The sequence below is a fragment of the Triticum dicoccoides genome, chromosome 4B (genome assembly GCF_002162155.2).
Source record: "Triticum dicoccoides isolate Atlit2015 ecotype Zavitan chromosome 4B, WEW_v2.0, whole genome shotgun sequence".
Taxonomy (NCBI): Eukaryota; Viridiplantae; Streptophyta; class Magnoliopsida; order Poales; family Poaceae; genus Triticum; species Triticum dicoccoides.
This window is the reverse complement of record NC_041387.1, coordinates 353,163,093-353,179,640: the sequence shown is the minus strand read 5'-3', so window position 1 is coordinate 353,179,640 and position 16,548 is coordinate 353,163,093.

The following is a 16,548-nucleotide window of genomic DNA, read 5'->3' as shown; positions in this document are numbered from 1 at the left end:
GAGTTCTTCTGCTTCTTCTTCGATCAGGGCATAGGTTCTTGGTCAGTGGCCTGAGCTCGCAGGGTGGATGTCGTTTGTCTTTTTCGTTTGATTTCATTTGTAGTCGGATGCTGCTCTTCTGTATGATGTTTGATGTATTCATGTGGAAATTGTATGCCTTTGTTTGTATCCCCAGCCATTATGTAATGGTACGATGTAATGATATCCATCTTGCACAAGCGTCTTCAATATGCGGCCCTATCCTTGGTGGGACCTTCGAGTTCCTCTCGGATAGGATTGCATATTGGGCTTTACATAGAGCCCTCAAGGGCTACCGCTGTTGGCCCCTCCTCTTCGCGCGCGGGGGGGAGGGGGGAGGGGTGGCGTTATCGTCTTCAGAGTCAACCTCTGCGCTAGCATCCTCCCAGGGAAGTCTCCTCCCTTGTTTAGCACTTGCGCACTTGTCGGCTAGAGCATAGAGATCGGCAACATCCTTCACCTTGTTCGTGGCTAGTTCTTCCCGCATCTTGTGATTACGCACATTTGTGTGAAATGTCATAATCGCAGCAGTGGGGTGCATGTAAGGAATGTTCTGCTGCACATGGTTGAATCTCTGTATGTACTTGTGAAGAGACTCACCATCCCTTTGTGGTATCACATGCCAATAACTAGGCTGATCGGGAACCTTGTGGCTCCCAGTAAGAGTGCCAACAAACTTATGGCATAGATATGACCACAAATATATGGAGTCCTCTGGCAAGTTCATCAACCATGATCTCATGTTCGACTTGAGCACCAACAAAAAGTAGTTGGCTAGGATCTTCTGGTCACATGCCCTGGCTGCTTGAAGTGCAATGGCCTATGTGCCTAGTAACTCCGACGGATGAATCTTGACGTCGTATTTGTGTCGCACTTCTGGCTTGAAGTTTCGGGAAGTGGGCCACTAGACTTGGCGTAACTCATGTGTGAATGTTGGGCGACCCACCTTGCAAGGTAGGAAACATGGTGCTGGCTCATCTATAGTGGGCTCCGCGCGCCTGTCAGATTGACGACGCGCTTCCCAACGTCGCTCAATGGTGGTACGAGTGTCTTCCTTGCACCATTCTTGGAGAACTTGGCACTGTTCGTGGTGAGCTTGCCGATCGGACGATGCCATGGAAACATCATCATGGGTGCCAACTCGCTGACTCTATTGTTGATATTGTCATGGAGGGGACTGTACCATCCCCATGCCAGCTCTGGTCCTCTCGACAACAACACGCGCCGACGCGGTGGGCTGCTGCTGTGAGGGCCTCACCTATTGTGGCTTATCATTGTTGGCAAAGCTGAGGAGGCTCTGAATCGTAGGCCTCCATTCGTCCATCTTCTCCACGGGAGGAGGGAACTCTAAAAGCAGCTGTGCTCATGCCAGAGCTTCTGTCAGGGAAGTTGACAAAGAAAAGTGGGAAGCACCAGAGGTTTTCTTACTTCTAACAGAGTTGGAAGGAGCTCCATCTCGATCCTAAAACTATATCCTATCTTCACTGGCATGCTGGCATGCATTCTGGCCTTGTACATCTTGGGAATGATGCATAGGGGCTTTACCATGATGACACTCGGAACCGCTGACATTGTGGTGCTGCTCATGACGTGTTACCTCAGATGGCCATGGCATGTCCGCCGGCATGGGTGTGTTGGATGGTACCGCGTCATCCTTGTAGCTTGCCATGCTGCCTGTAGGTAGCACTACTCCATCCTTGGTCTTGGTGGCATGCGGGTTATTGTTGTTCCTGCTCCGGACAATCCCGCTCATCTGGCTTGGATTACCAGAGCATCGCGGATGCCGTTTGCCTCCTCCGCCTCCTCCACCACCACCTATGTCGTTGCATGTCTGTGTAGGCATTGGTAGATTGGACGTAGACAGACCGGATGCCATAGCGTCCTTCTTCTTGGGAGCCATGGCGATGAAGACGATGAAGCTGATGCGCTGACTACTAAATCAGGTTCATGCAAGCAATCCCCCTACATGGTGCAGCAACGATGCCGCGTGTATGATGATCTATGGGACCGACAAAGGCCCCTTTGCAGTTCGACTGGGGAGATGAACGTTCATAAATAGCAGATATAGCAATCAACGCAAAGATTTACCCAGGTTTGGTCCGCTGTGAACCGTAAAACCCTACTCCTACTTTGTTGTATTTGATGTGTTTATGCTTAGTTACAAGGAGCGCAACTTGTCGGCAAGAGAGCATGGGAAGTGCAGCTATGCGTGCAAATAAGCAAAGTTCCAACCTTTGAAAAGGTAGCCATGTGCCTCCTTTTATACGAAAAAGGGTCAACACATTGGAAAAATGGTGTTTACATAAGGTAAATAGTGGCTATAGTGCCAAATACCTTACCCTGACGGGTTAGGACAAATGCATTAAATGCACCATGAGGTGTCATGCTGGTGAAGCTTGCCAGCAAGGCTCGTCTTTCCTTCTAGGTCATTCGCATAGCTCCCTTTTATTATGTTGACACGCTCCTAGGACGGGTGTCATTGAAGTTATATCTTTGGCGGCAAGCTAACACGTGCCTAGATAGAATCCACCTAACTACCTGCCTGCTCGATACCTATTTGAGAAGTGATGTACTAGTCGCTGAGGTGGAGCAGTGGCAAACTTATGGGAACTTGCCGGTACGGAGCTTCTCAGGTCTTAGCTTGCTTGCCGGCGAGGAGCTTTCCGACAACTTCAATCTTTCTCTTTCTTACTATCTTAGTAGGTTATGGATGTTGCCGAGCTTTATGTTCTGGCCGACAGATGCGCTCGAGCTAAAGAAGGAAGGAAGTACCCCGATGAAGACGCCGGCATGGGAAGAGACTCTGGGGATGAAGACGTCGTCGCCTCGGCAAAGAAAGGTCGACGACGCAACGGAAAGCGCAAGGGGCAAAACCGTGCTTGCCGTCGAAAAGTCTGGCAACCTAGGCACCGCCAAGAAGGCCAAGGTTGATGACCCTAGCAAGGAGGTTGCCCGGGTGTGCCGCCTGCCAGGCCTTGGCGGCTGCTCACAAGCCGGAGGGCTCTGACAAGCAGTATTGCAAGATCCATCACACCAAAGGCCATGACCTCCAAAACTGCCGGCAAGTTGAGCTGCTTGTGGAGAGGCGGAAAGCTGAGTACGAAAGAAGAGACAAGGAAAAGGGCTAGGATGGTGCTGAGGGGTCTGGCAAGAAGCATGCTGGCTGAGGAGGCTGCCATGGCAAAGACAAGCAACAAGAGATGTCTGCTAGAGGCCGCGATAAGAAGGAAGGAGATGGTGATCATGATGAGGACAATGAGTCCAGCTAGCACGAGTTCCAGAAAGCCACAGAAGCCGTGTGCATTGATGGAGGCGCCTCATTGCATTCTTCTCACTGCTAACTTAAATAGTGGGCGCGCAAGAAAAATACAACGGAGCCGACAATCGATGCCCAGAGGCCACTAAAATGGTCCAACACGCCTATCATTTTCGACGCCGAGGATCACCCTATCCGCACAACCCTAGTTGGGTGCTTGCCGTTGTTGGTTTCACCAGCAATTCACAGCCTCCAGGTGACGAAAATGCTAGTGGACGGTGGGGTTGGCTTGAATTTGATCTCGCCCAGGATAATTAAGGGCAAATTCCTGATGAAGATCTCGAGGAGACGGGCACGTTTCAAGCGATCATTCCGGGAAGAAGTCATCCTAAGGGAAAGATCACACTCCCAGTCACATTTGGTGGTGAGATGAAGTACAAGACAGAGAAGATCATTTTTGACGTAGCCAAGATCTCGTTGCGATATAACGGGATCCTTGGCCGTCCAGCACTGGCCAAGTTTATGGCAGCATCACACTATGCCTACAACACGTTGAAGATGCCTAGCCCGATGAGCATGATCGCTGTTGGCTCTGACAAGAAAGATGCCCTCATCTGCGCCGACCAACTCTACCGAGAGGTAGTTGCAGCACCTGTCACCAAAACACCTGCTCCTGCCACTGGAGCCCCCAAGGGGAAGAAGACCAACAAGGCCTCAGTCACCGGCAAGACCTCAACCACCGGCAAGACATCTGGCCCCGGCAAGGCCTCTTGCGCCCACTCCGGCAAACGCATCTCCTCGAAGTTCTATGTTCCCGATGAGGACGTGCTAGAGAGCTCCATCGGCAAGAGCAAAAAAATCTAAGGCAGCACCACCAGAAACCAAGAAGGTGCCTATCAAGGAAGATGGCACGAGCGGAGCTTTTACCATAAGCTCCGCCCTTGACAACAAATAGGAAAGCATGCTCGTTGCCTTCCTATGGGTGAATGTCGATGTGTTTGCGTGGCAAGCATATGACATCCCCGCGTTCCTAGGGAGGTGATTGAGCACCACCTTGCTGTTTGTCCACATGTGCGGCCCATCAAGCAAAAGGTTAGCAAACAAGCTTTGGAGCTGCAAGAGTTCATCATTGAAGAGATTAGGAAGTTGGAAGCGGCAGTCTTGGTCAAAGGAGTGCTCCACCTGACATGGTTGGCCAATCCAGTGGTGGTGTGCAAGGCAAATGGGAAATGGATGCTATGCATTGATTATACAAATATCAATAAAGCATGTCCCAAGGATCCTTTCCCTTTGCCACGTATTGACCAGATAGTGGACTCCAATGCCGGGTGCGACCTGTTGTTGTTCCTCGACACCAACTCAGGGTACCACCAAATCTTCATGACAAAGGAAGATGAAGAGAAGACCGCGTTTATCACCCCATGTGGTATGTATTGTTTTATACGAATGCCTTTTGGGTTGAAAAGTGCTGGTTCAACGTTTTCCCGAGCAGTCCAAATTGGTTTTTAGCCCCAGCTACATAGAAATATGGAAGCTTATATGGATGACATAGTGGTCAAAACCAAGGACAAGGCAACACTCGTGCAAGATCTGGAAGAAAAATTTGCGAACTTGCACAAGATCAACCTCAAGCTCAACTCTAAAAAGTGTGTGTTCGGTGTTCAATTCGGCAAACTTCTCAGGTTCTTTGTGTCTCAGCGTGGGATTGAAGCAAATCCCGGCAAGACCAAGGCGGTTGAGCAGATTGAGGCGCCAAGACGAGTTAAAGATGTGTGTAGGCATGCTGGCTGCATTGGTGCTCTGAGTAGGTTCATCTCCAAATCTGTTGAGCATGCCCTGCCCTTTTTCAACATCTTGAAAAAGGTAGGTCCAATGAAATGGACTCCAGAAGCGGAGGCGCTGCAAGATTTGATGTGGTACCTCTGCTCTACGCCAATACTAGTTGCGCTTAAACCGCAAGAGCCGTTGCTTCTATATATAGCGACAACGAATCAAGTGGTCAGTGCTACGCTAGTAGGACAGAGAGAATTGAAGAAGAAGCAGCGGCAGCGGCAAGGCCGTTAGGAGACAAGTCGGAACCTTCCCCGGCAGAGTCTAGTGCCGGCAAGGAAGGGTCTAAGCAAGCAAATGAAGTGATACAGAAGAAGAAGATGATGCAGCACCCAATATATTTTGTCAGCTCCCTCTTATAGGGGGCTAGATCAAGATACTCGGGTGTGCAAAAGGTGCTCTTCGGCCTTCTTATGGCCCTGAGGAAGCTGCGTCACTATTTTTAGGCACATGAGATCACTGTTATCACTCGCTTCCCGTTGCAATGGATCTTGCACAACCCAGATGCAACCAGAAGATTGTGGAGTGGGAATTGGAATTGTCAAGCTTTGGTCTTAGGTTTGAAAGCTCTTCGACAATTCAGAGAAGAGCCTGGCGGAGTTCATTGCAGAATGGACCTCAATGCCTGACGAAGAAATTCAAGAGACCACTCTCCCCGGCAAGGAAATGAGCCGTGATTGGATTATGTACTTTGACTAGGCTTTCTCGCTGCAAGGCACCGGTGCTAATGTGCTACTTGTCGCGCCCACCGGAGAGCGCCTCAAGTATGTAGTCCAGATGCACCTTCCCCGGGAGAGATCAACAAACAACACTACAGAGTATGAGGGACTGCTTACCAGTCTTAGGATAGCGGCAGACCTCAGAATCAGGAAACTCATTGTCACAAGTGATTCACAGCTTGTCGTCAAGCAAGTTAACAAAGATTATCAGGGCCTGTTGATGGAAGCCTATGTAGATGAAGTGAGGAAGTTGGAGGAGTGTTTTGACAATCTGCAAAGAGAGTATGTTCCTCGAGCAGAGAGAAGCATTGCTGACGACCTGTCAAAACGTGCTACCCTCAAGTTACCTGTGGAACCAGGGACTTTTGTGCTCCAATTAACTCAGCCATCTGTTGAACCATCGGCAGGACAGAATAATCGAAGGAAATTAGGCCCCGGCAAGTACTTTCCCACTCTGCTCCGAGGAGCCGCCGGCAAGGAAGTTGCCGGGGACCCCAAGCTTGCCGAGGAGCAGCAGGCTCCGGCGGGGCCTCAAGCCCTTGCCGTGGAAACAACTGCTCCAACGGGAGAGGATGTGCCTTTAGTCCTTGCCATCGAGCCTTGCGCTCCGGCATGGGCACAACACACCGTTCAGTTCTTCCAAACAGGGGAACTCCATGAAGAACGGGAAGAACCAGAGGAAGTAGCCCATCGGTCCAACATGTGCCAGTTTGTAGATGATATCTTGTACAGGAAGAAACTAAACATCGTGAATTTGAAGTGCATTCCTTAGGAGGACGGTCTGGAGCTGTTGGCAGAGATACATGGAGGCATATGTGGCTCTCACATAGGATCAAGAGCACATGCGGGCAAAGTGTTCCAGCAAGGTTTCTGTTGGCACACTGCTCTCGAGGATGCAACTTCACTAGTAACCAAGTGTGAAGCATGCCAGTTCCATTCAAAGAAGGTTCATCAGCGAGGTCAAGCTCTTTAGATGACCCCCCTTTCCTGGACATTTCCGCTCTTGGGGCTCGACATACTGGGAGCCTTTCCTCGTGCTGTCGAGGGCTTTGAGTACTTATATGTTGCAATCGACAAGTTCACAAAGTGGCCGGAAGTGGAAGCAGTGAGAAAGGTGAAAGGGCAATCAGCCATCAAGTTCTTTAAAGGACTAGTTTGCCATTTTGGTGTGCCAAACAGAGTCAACACCGACAATGGCACACAGTTCACTAGCCACACCTTCATGCAGTATATCCAAGACCATGTGTAACACCCATGATACGGCTATATCTCCCACGTGTCGAAGCACGACTTAGAGGCATAACTGCATGGTGGTTTTGTCGCAGGAAGGGTCATCTTCACACAATCCCATGTAATGAACAAGAATGGGATAAAGAGTTGGCTTACAATCGCCACTTCACACAATGAACATATAATTTATACATCATACAGAGCACACACATAGTCACAGACGAAGCCAAAAGGAAAGAAGATAACCCAACTACTAGATCCCCGATCATCCCCAACTGGGCTCCACTACTGATCAACATGAAACACAACATAGCAACAACCATGATCTCCGTTGAGCTCCCATATGAGCTCGGTTGCATCACCTACACTGGTATCATCGGCACCTGCAACTGTTGTGCTAGTATCTGGTGAGTCACGAGGACTCAGCAATCTCAAAATCCGCGAGATCAAGTCTATTTAAGCTTATGGGTAGGAAGTGGTAATGAGGTGGAGTTGCCGCAAGCACTAAGCAAATATGGTGGCTAACATACGCAAATAAGAGTGAGAAGAGAAGCAACGGAACGGTCGAGTAGCTAGAAGTGATCAAGAAGTGATCCTGAAACTACTTACGCACAATCATAACACAAAGACCGTGTTCACTTCCCGGACTCCGCCGAAAAGAGACCATCACGGCTACACACACGGTTCATGCATTTTAATTAAATCAAGTGTCAAGTTCTATACAATCGGATATTAACAAATTCCCATCTGCCACATAACAGCTGGCACAGCTCTCGAAAGTTTATACCATGCAGGGGTGTCCCAACTTAGCCCATCACAAGCTCTCATGGTCAACGAAGGATATTCCTTCTCCCGGGAAGACCCGATCAGTCTCGGAATCCCGGTTTACAAGGCATTTAGACAATGGTAAAACCAGACCAGTAAAGCCGCCTGATGTACCGACAAATCCCGATAGGAGCTGCACATATCTCGTTCTCAGGGCACACCGGATGAACACTACGTACAACTACAACCAGCCCTCAAGTTTCCCCGAGGTGGCACTGCAAGTTGCTCTAGTTCGGACCAACACTCGGAGGAGCACTGGCCCGGGGGGAGGGGTAAAATAAAGATGACCCTTGAGTCTGCAGAACCCAAGGGAAAAAGGCTTAGGTGGCAAATGTTAAAACCAAGGTTGGGCCTTGCTGGAGGAGTTTTATTCAAAGCAAACTATCAAGGGGGTCCCATAAATAACCCAACCGCGTAAGGAACGCAAAATCAAGGAACATAACACCGGTATGATGGAAACTAGGGCAGCAAGAGTGGAACAAAACACCAGGCATAAGGCCGAGCCTTCCACCCTTTACCAAGTATATAGATGCATTAATTAAATAAGAGATATTGTGATAACCCAACATAATCTTGTCCATCATGGAGCAATATTCAACTTCACCTGCCACTAACAATGCTATAAGAGGGGCTGCGCAAAGCGGTAACATTGCCAAGCAATGGTTTGCTAGGAAGGGTGAAAAGGTTAGAGGCTGACATGGCAACTTGGGAGGCATGGTAAACAAGTGGTAGGTAGCGCAGCATAGCGATAGAACGAAGCAACTAGCAAGCAAAGATAGAAGTGATATCGAGGGTAATGGTCATCTTGCCTGAGATCCCGCAAGGAAGAAGAACGAGTCCAAGAAGAAGACAAACAGATGTAGTCGAACAATCCTCAGAACTCCGAAACAAAACCGAAGCTAAGTAGAGAAGCAAACCGGAAGGGAGGAAACAACATGGTAAACACACAAGCATAATCATGGCATGATGCACAATCAAGTATGATGCATGTCCGGTTTAATGAGGCATGGCATGGCAAAGTGCAACAAACAATACCACAAGTTAAGTGGAGCTCAATATGCGACGAGTTGCATATTGACAAAACACGACATGCAAATATTTAGTTTGATCTCGTTATAAGCTACTCAACAATATTAAATGTTGTTGAACATGGCAAGAGGTGAGGCATAAGTAAACTAACTATTTTGGCAAATTTAAATGAGGCCAGAACAACAACCAACAATTTCAGAAAATCCCCATGTCATTTAGTAATTTTAATGCAAACATCAGTTTTAGACATTTTAAATGTTGTTATCATGATGCGGATGACATATGCGAGTTTTATGCAATTTTATGAAATGTTGACATGAGCATGTTATGAAGCATTTGTCACCATTGCGTAACGAAAGGGGTGCCACGACAACGAATTCAAAAATGATGCCATGGCAACATATCGATTCCGGTAGCTCATGGAGGTACTGGTGCAAAAGAAAGTGCGACGTGAGCGAGTCATGCAAGATGGTGGGGTGATCCCGGATTCCGGGTTCCCACGGAACGGCGGCATGGCAAACAAGGAGGAACATGCCAAGACAACTCGGACATAGAGAAAAATAGGGTGCATCTTATACAACACATGCCTTCATTCACGGGTGGCCGTCTCGGTGGTATACCTTTGAAGCATGCGTTTTCGGGGCGGAACGAGTCAGTGTGAAGTAGAGGAAGTAGACATTCTCGTGGCGGTCATAGTGGAAGTAGTGGTACACGTATCTTGTTGGATCCACGGCGATGGTAGTCATACAAAGGTTCGTAGGCGTTCGAGTCATCGGTAAAGGAACTTGGCGGACCATGTACTCGAACTTGGCGGATCCGAAGGGTACTTGACGAAATCCACCTCGGATGTAGTCGTACACGTGTAGTCGGACTTGACAAAAATGCACGCCGGTTGTAGTGGTACATAGCTCGTAGACCTCCAGGGTCATCGTAGAGGTACTTGATGTTCATGAAACTAGCAGCAAAGCGCACGGGTCTCAAGTCCTGATCTTCAGGAGGTTAGCGGACACTGCAGGTACACGGGAAGGCTACACCGGGGCCCAAGGCAAGCAGGCGGACAATGGCAGCGAAGTAGTAGAGGTGGCAGCAGTGTCATCGGGGGTGCCAGGAGGTGGAGCTCAGGCAGAGGAGGCTCGGGGTGGCGTGGTGGTGTGGCAAAACAGCAGCGGCTGTAGGGCATGGAGGAGGTCAGGAGTGCGGGTTGGAACGAGGCCGGACGTATGGATGAGGCGGAGGAGGAGCTGCAGGGGAGCGGCTGGAGATGGTGGCGGCGGCGCCATGGCTGCGAAGCTCGAGCAGGGGCGATGGGGAGGCACGGGTCCATCAGGTGGTGCAGGGCAGCGGCCTGGTTCTGCGATGACTGGCGGCGAACGACAGAGGGGCAGGCAAGGCGAAGCAGGAGAGGTCTCCGGCGGGGCAGGAGATCAGCGGAATGCGGGCTCCTGGTGGAGCTCGTCGGCGACGGCGGTCACCGGCACGACGCGGCGAGGTGCGGGCGGCTGGCGCGAGGAGGTGGAGAGGCGCTGCGAGGAGAGAAGGGGAGTCGCGGGATCGAGGGGTGGAAGAGATATGGGGATCGAGCAAGTGGGGCTCTCGCTCCTCTCTGTGTGTGGCGGCGCAGGAGGACGACGATAGGGAGAGGGGATCGGGAGTGAGACGCGGGTGTGTGTGTGGGTGTGCGGTGCACGTGGAGAGATGGGGATCAATAGGGTGAGGGAAGAGGCTGCGAGGGGGTGGGCTAGGGTTTAGGAGGGGGTTAGGTGGGCTGGTGGAGGCCAATGGCTGGGCTTGCAGGGATGGGATGGCCTGGTTGGTCAGGCCCAAGAGGCCGATGGGTGCAGGCTACCTCTCTCTCTCTCTCTAATCCCCCACTTCTTTTATTTAACAAAAGCAGTAAATAGCAAAGAAAGAAAAAATGAGATAAGGAAAGGGTTGGAAAATTAATTTTTGCATGGGGTTAATTTTTCCGGACTCATAAAAATGAGCTTGACCCAAGAAAAATGGAGTGGGCAAGATTGAGAATTAAATTCATAGTCATTTGAATTTAATTCAAATGGTTTGAACAAGGACTAGGATTTAGAAGTGTCCAAAAATGTTGAGAATTTAGGAGGAGCCTGATAAATGGAGAAATAATTATGGTGAAAGTTTGGAGAACAAACTTGAAGCAAAAGGCATGAGAATTAAATTGCAAGTGTGTTGCGGTTAATTCCAAACTAATGGAATATTTATTATAACTCCCTAAATATCGAGAGGATATGTTATAAAGAGAAATCACCATGTGAATCCCTCGATTTAAATGGACCAAAGATCCATACAATTTTATTTAGATGAGTTTTTAAAATTAAATGACATGCTGGCATGATGACATGATGCAATGCAAATGATGCTAAGAAGAGTGCAACAAACAAATACATCGCGCGGCAAAAGTTGGAATAGCTGGAAGTCTTCTGGAGCGTCGGTCTCGAGGCGTCACAACTCTCCCACACTAACATAGGATCTCGTCCCGAGATCTAGGATGGCACCGGAGAGAAACGGAAATGGAAGAGGTAAAACAAAGTTGCTTCTTTGACGAACGAGTGAAACCACGAACCTTGAGAGGGTTGGGCAAAATAAAAGAAAGAGTACAACAGAGATGAACGAGATTGCAAACAATCTGTTAGAAAAGAGGAACAAGGAACATTACGAGAACTTGAAGGTTGCAAAGACATGAATCAAGAGTTTAATGGACAAGATAGAATTTGAAACCACTCCGGTTAAAACAAGATGAGAGAGGAAGAATTCGGGCAGCACTCCGGTTGAACATGGAAGGAATTGAACATGAACTTGAGAAGATGGGATGATACTTGATGAAATCAACAACACACTGCCTCCGGAACTATTGAAAGAATGGCACAAGGGGTAAGAAGGATTTCAGACAGCAATCCGGTTGAAAAGAGAGGCAAAACTTGATAAGGTGAAAAGAACTTGAAAAAATACATGACACTCTGGTTAAATGGATGAGCAAGAAATTAACGTGATCTTGACAAAACAAGGTGATGGGTGAAGAGAGCAACATCACAATGCCTCTGGAACATAAGAATAGAAGCTAGATTGTTGGGATAAAGGGACGGAGAAGAAAATGACAACTTCTGCCACAAATGAGCTTGGAAAGCACCCTTCCAAGAAGGTTATAACGGAGTTGTTGGAAAACCAACAACGAAAGCACAAGCTTGTTGTGGGCTTATGGAAAACTTCTCAAAAGTTGAGGTGAAATTCTGCCACTAACGAAAAACAATTGCTTGCTGGAGAGCAATGAAGAGGAACTTATTTTACCGAGCGAATAGGAGGAAACTTGGGTCATAGATAAGCACCACAATAGCAACATTCCTTAGGGAAGGCTTTAGGTGAAATCTATACCAAGATAACTCCAACGAAGAGATTAATGGATTTAAAATACCTCACTCTTGACAACATATGAATCATGAAACATGAAGAAAATTGGCAAGCGTGACATAACACCACCTCAAAAGATAAGGTAGAAAGAATTGCACTTCAGATGCAAGATGAAGAATGCTTGAACTCCTCAAAAAAACATGTGTTGAGCACCATGTTTATTTATGAGTATAGCCTGGCGGATCATAACCTCGAGAGAAATCTTGAAGAACAAATGAAAAATGAAAGGAATCCTTGATGAACCACCATGTAGAGCCTCCATGAATAACTCTGGTAATAAAAGGGTGATAGAAAGAAAGAGAAGTTGAAAACACAAGGTGAATCCTTGCGATGATTTAGATGGAGCTTCACGACGAGATAAAGCGGAAAACTTGGAACTCCAGAAAAGAAAAGATGAAGATTCTCGAACCGAGAAATGTGAGATGATGAACAACTCTGGAAAGAAGAAACTTGATCACTAGGATGAAACAATAATAAGAATTATGTTATGCGTATCCTTCACCAATTTAAATTGATGACAAACAACGGATTTGGCATACTACTTATTCTTCTTGCGCAAACTTGAGAAGGGGATGGAACCACCGGTGGGATTGGAAAGGACGAATGAATTAATATGATAACAAAGGAAAAGAATCTTGAACGAACCACCGTAAGAATTCGAAAATGACTGATGAAACAGAATGAATCACCGGGGAGAATTGGAAGAACAAATATGCTAGAGGGGATTTAGACACAAGAGAACGGGAATAACTCGAGCTGATTAAAGAACATTTGAATGAAGCGCCAGAATAATTGGATAATGATAGCTAGAGTGATGTCCTCTGGTGAAAAGAAATGGAAAAACAACTCCTGACATACTCCGGATGGGTAAGAAAACAATATCTGACAAATGGAATAATTGGAGAGGATAACATGAAACTAGAACCATGAATCTTCGAGAGAACGGGCAACATTTAGAGGAAAAACTCTTCTTCGATCTTCAAATGACGACGAGAAACACCACCAAAAGTTGTTAAGACACTCCGGAAGAATGACAGGAAAAGAGGTTGAGCCAATAATGAAATGATTTGAAATTGATCTTGGAAAAGATATGACTGATGAATTCAGACTTACGTCAAACTTCGAAAAGGATTTGAGAATAACTCCGAAATAATTAGAAGAGTCAGGTAAGATCCTAGGAAAAGACCTGTGGGTTAGGGCCCACTAAAAAGGAAACATCGTTGGAAAAGATTACTTGAAAGAGAGATTGTATCGGTCGAATTAAATGGCTTGAATGAGATAACAATCTCCAAATAGCTTGAACGGATTAAGAATGGAAACACAATTCTTTTGAGATATCTTCAAAATGACAAAGGCAACTTGGGGCGGATGGAATGGATACCGTTGAGAAAACTTAGAATTGATCTCACAAATGTTGAAATGATCAGATCCACTTGAAGAGAAACACACCGGTTGGGAAAAGAATTGACATGACAACCTCAATGATCAAGAAGGATTAGCACTCCCATAGAAATATGAGAACACCATTTAAGAAAGGTATGGATTCAACATTTGTCTCCGAAGCAACTCGAATACCACAAATAAAACAAAACAAAGGATTTGGCTTGCAGAATAAGCTGGAAAAATACATATGATAGAGATTTTGTCCGAAGTTTTCGTGGTGGGGCCCACACAGGCTCGATCGTACAGCACCATCATGTACAAGGCAGTGCACATGACGTACGAAGCGTCCCCAAATCGGCATAGCCAAGGGTTCTTTAAGACACAACGAGACCACTGTAAAAACGACCGTGGATAGGCAGACCACTAGACGTCGAACCCCAATCTCATATCATGCATCTGTCGGAAAGATGTTCTAGGAGCTACTTGAATTCCCACTTATAAACTCCCGAAACTTTCTGGTTATGCAATATGGTGTTGGGGATACAGGGGAAGCAATATATATCTCACCCAAAACTAACAATCCCTACATCCAGCTATATCCACCCATCAACACATAACCAAGAAACCTTCAGAAATCGTGTACCTCAACCTTCGAAAAGCATCCGTTATACGAGCTATGGCAATACTCCTGAACTCCCTAGTACTGGGTGGCGTCGAGGTTATCTTACCACTAGCTGCATAAAAGAGATTTTCGATGTCAGCAAAACTAAGGTATTCCAGAACTGCAACGATAAAATTATGATGACAACACCTCAGAGCTCAACTCCCTGGGACACTGCCACAACTCCTAAATATCAGAAGGCACCAAGAACAATGTTCTCATCATAATAATATCGGAACGATCCCAAGATACCCGCATGATCCTAAATTTTTTTTAGTGAAATTTGAGGCGAGGAAAGACAAAACATCTACGTCAGGAGGCCTCACCAGAGCAACGAAGGGACTGAGGAGTGAAAAGAATCCTACTCTCCGATATATATAATCCTAAGACTCAAAATATTTTTTGTTCTAGACTCAAAAATGCCAGCGACTCGATCAAGCAGGGGGCTCCTAAGTTGGGGACGGCTCTGATTACCAACTTGTAACACCCACGATGCGGCTATATCTCCCACGTGTCGAAGCACGACTTAGAGGCATAACCGCATGGTGGGTTTGTCGCAAGAAGGATCATCTTCACACAATCCCATGTAATGAACAAGAATGGGATAAAGAGTTGGCTTACAACCACCACTTCACACAATGAACATATAATTTATACATCATTCAGAGCATACGCATAGTCCGACTATGGACTAAGCCAAAAGAAAAGAAGATAACCCAACTGCTAGATCCCCGATCATCACAACTGGGCTCCACTACTGATCAACATGAAACGCAACATAGCAACGACTAAGATCTCCATTGAGCTCCCATCTGAGCTCGGTTGCATCGCCTGCACTGGTATCATCGGCACCTTCAACTGTTGTGATAGTATCTGGTGAGTCACGAGGACTCGGCAATCTCAAAATCCGTGACATCAAGACTATTTAAGCTTATGGGTAGGAAGTGGTAATGAGGTGGAGTTTCCGCAAGCACTAAGCAAATATGGTGGCTAACATACGCAAATAAGAGCGAGAAGAGAAGCAACGGAACGGTCGAGAAGCTAGAAGTGATCAAGAAGTGATCCTGAAACTACTTATGCACAATCATAACACAAAGACCGTGTTCACTTCCTAGACTCCGCCGAAAAGAGCCCATCACGGCTACACACACGGTTCATGTTTTTTAATTAAATCAAGTGTCAAGTTCTCTACAACCGGATATTAACAAATTCCCATCTGCCACATAACCGCGGGCACGACTCTCGAAAGTTTATACCCTGCAGGGGTGTCCCAACTTAGCCCATCACAAGCTCTCATGGTCAACAAAGGATATTCCTTCTCCTGGGAAGACCCGATCAGTCTCGGAATCCCGGTTTACAAGACATTTCGACAATGGTAAAACAAGACCAGCAAAGCCGCCCGATGTGCCGACAAATCCTGATAGGAGCTGCACATATCTAGTTCTCAGGCACACTAGATGAACACTACATACAACTAAAACCAGCCCTTAAGTTCCCCTGAGGTTGCACTGCAAGTGGCTCTAGTTTGAACCAACACTGGGAGGAGCACTGGCCCGGGGGGGGGGGGTAAAATAAAGATGACCCTTGAGTCTGCAGAACCCAAGGGAAAAAGGCTTAGGTGGCAAATGTGAAAACCAAGGTTGGGCCTTGCTGGAGGAATTTTATTCAAAGCGAACTGTCAAGGGGGTCCCATAAATCACCCAACCGCACATGGAACGCCAAATCAAGGAACATAACACCGGTATGATGAAAACTAGGGCGGCAAGAGTGGAACAAAACACCAGGCATAAGGCCGAGCCTTCCACCCTTTACCAAGTATATAGATGCATTAATTAAATAAGAGATATTGTTATATCCCAACATAATATTGTCCATCATGGAGCAATCTTAAACTTCACCTGCAACTCACAATGCTATAAGAGGGGCCGCGCAAAGCGGTAACATAGCCAAGCAATGGTTTGCTAGGAAGGGTGAAAAGGTTAGAGGCTGACATGGCAACTTGGGAGGCATGGTAAACAAGTGATAGGTAGCACAGCATAGCGATAGAACGAAGCAACTAGCAAGCAAAGATAGAAGTGATATCGAGGGTAATGGTCATCTTGCCTGAGATCCCGCAAGGAAGAAGAACGAATCCAAGAAGAAGACAAATGGACGTAGTCGAACAA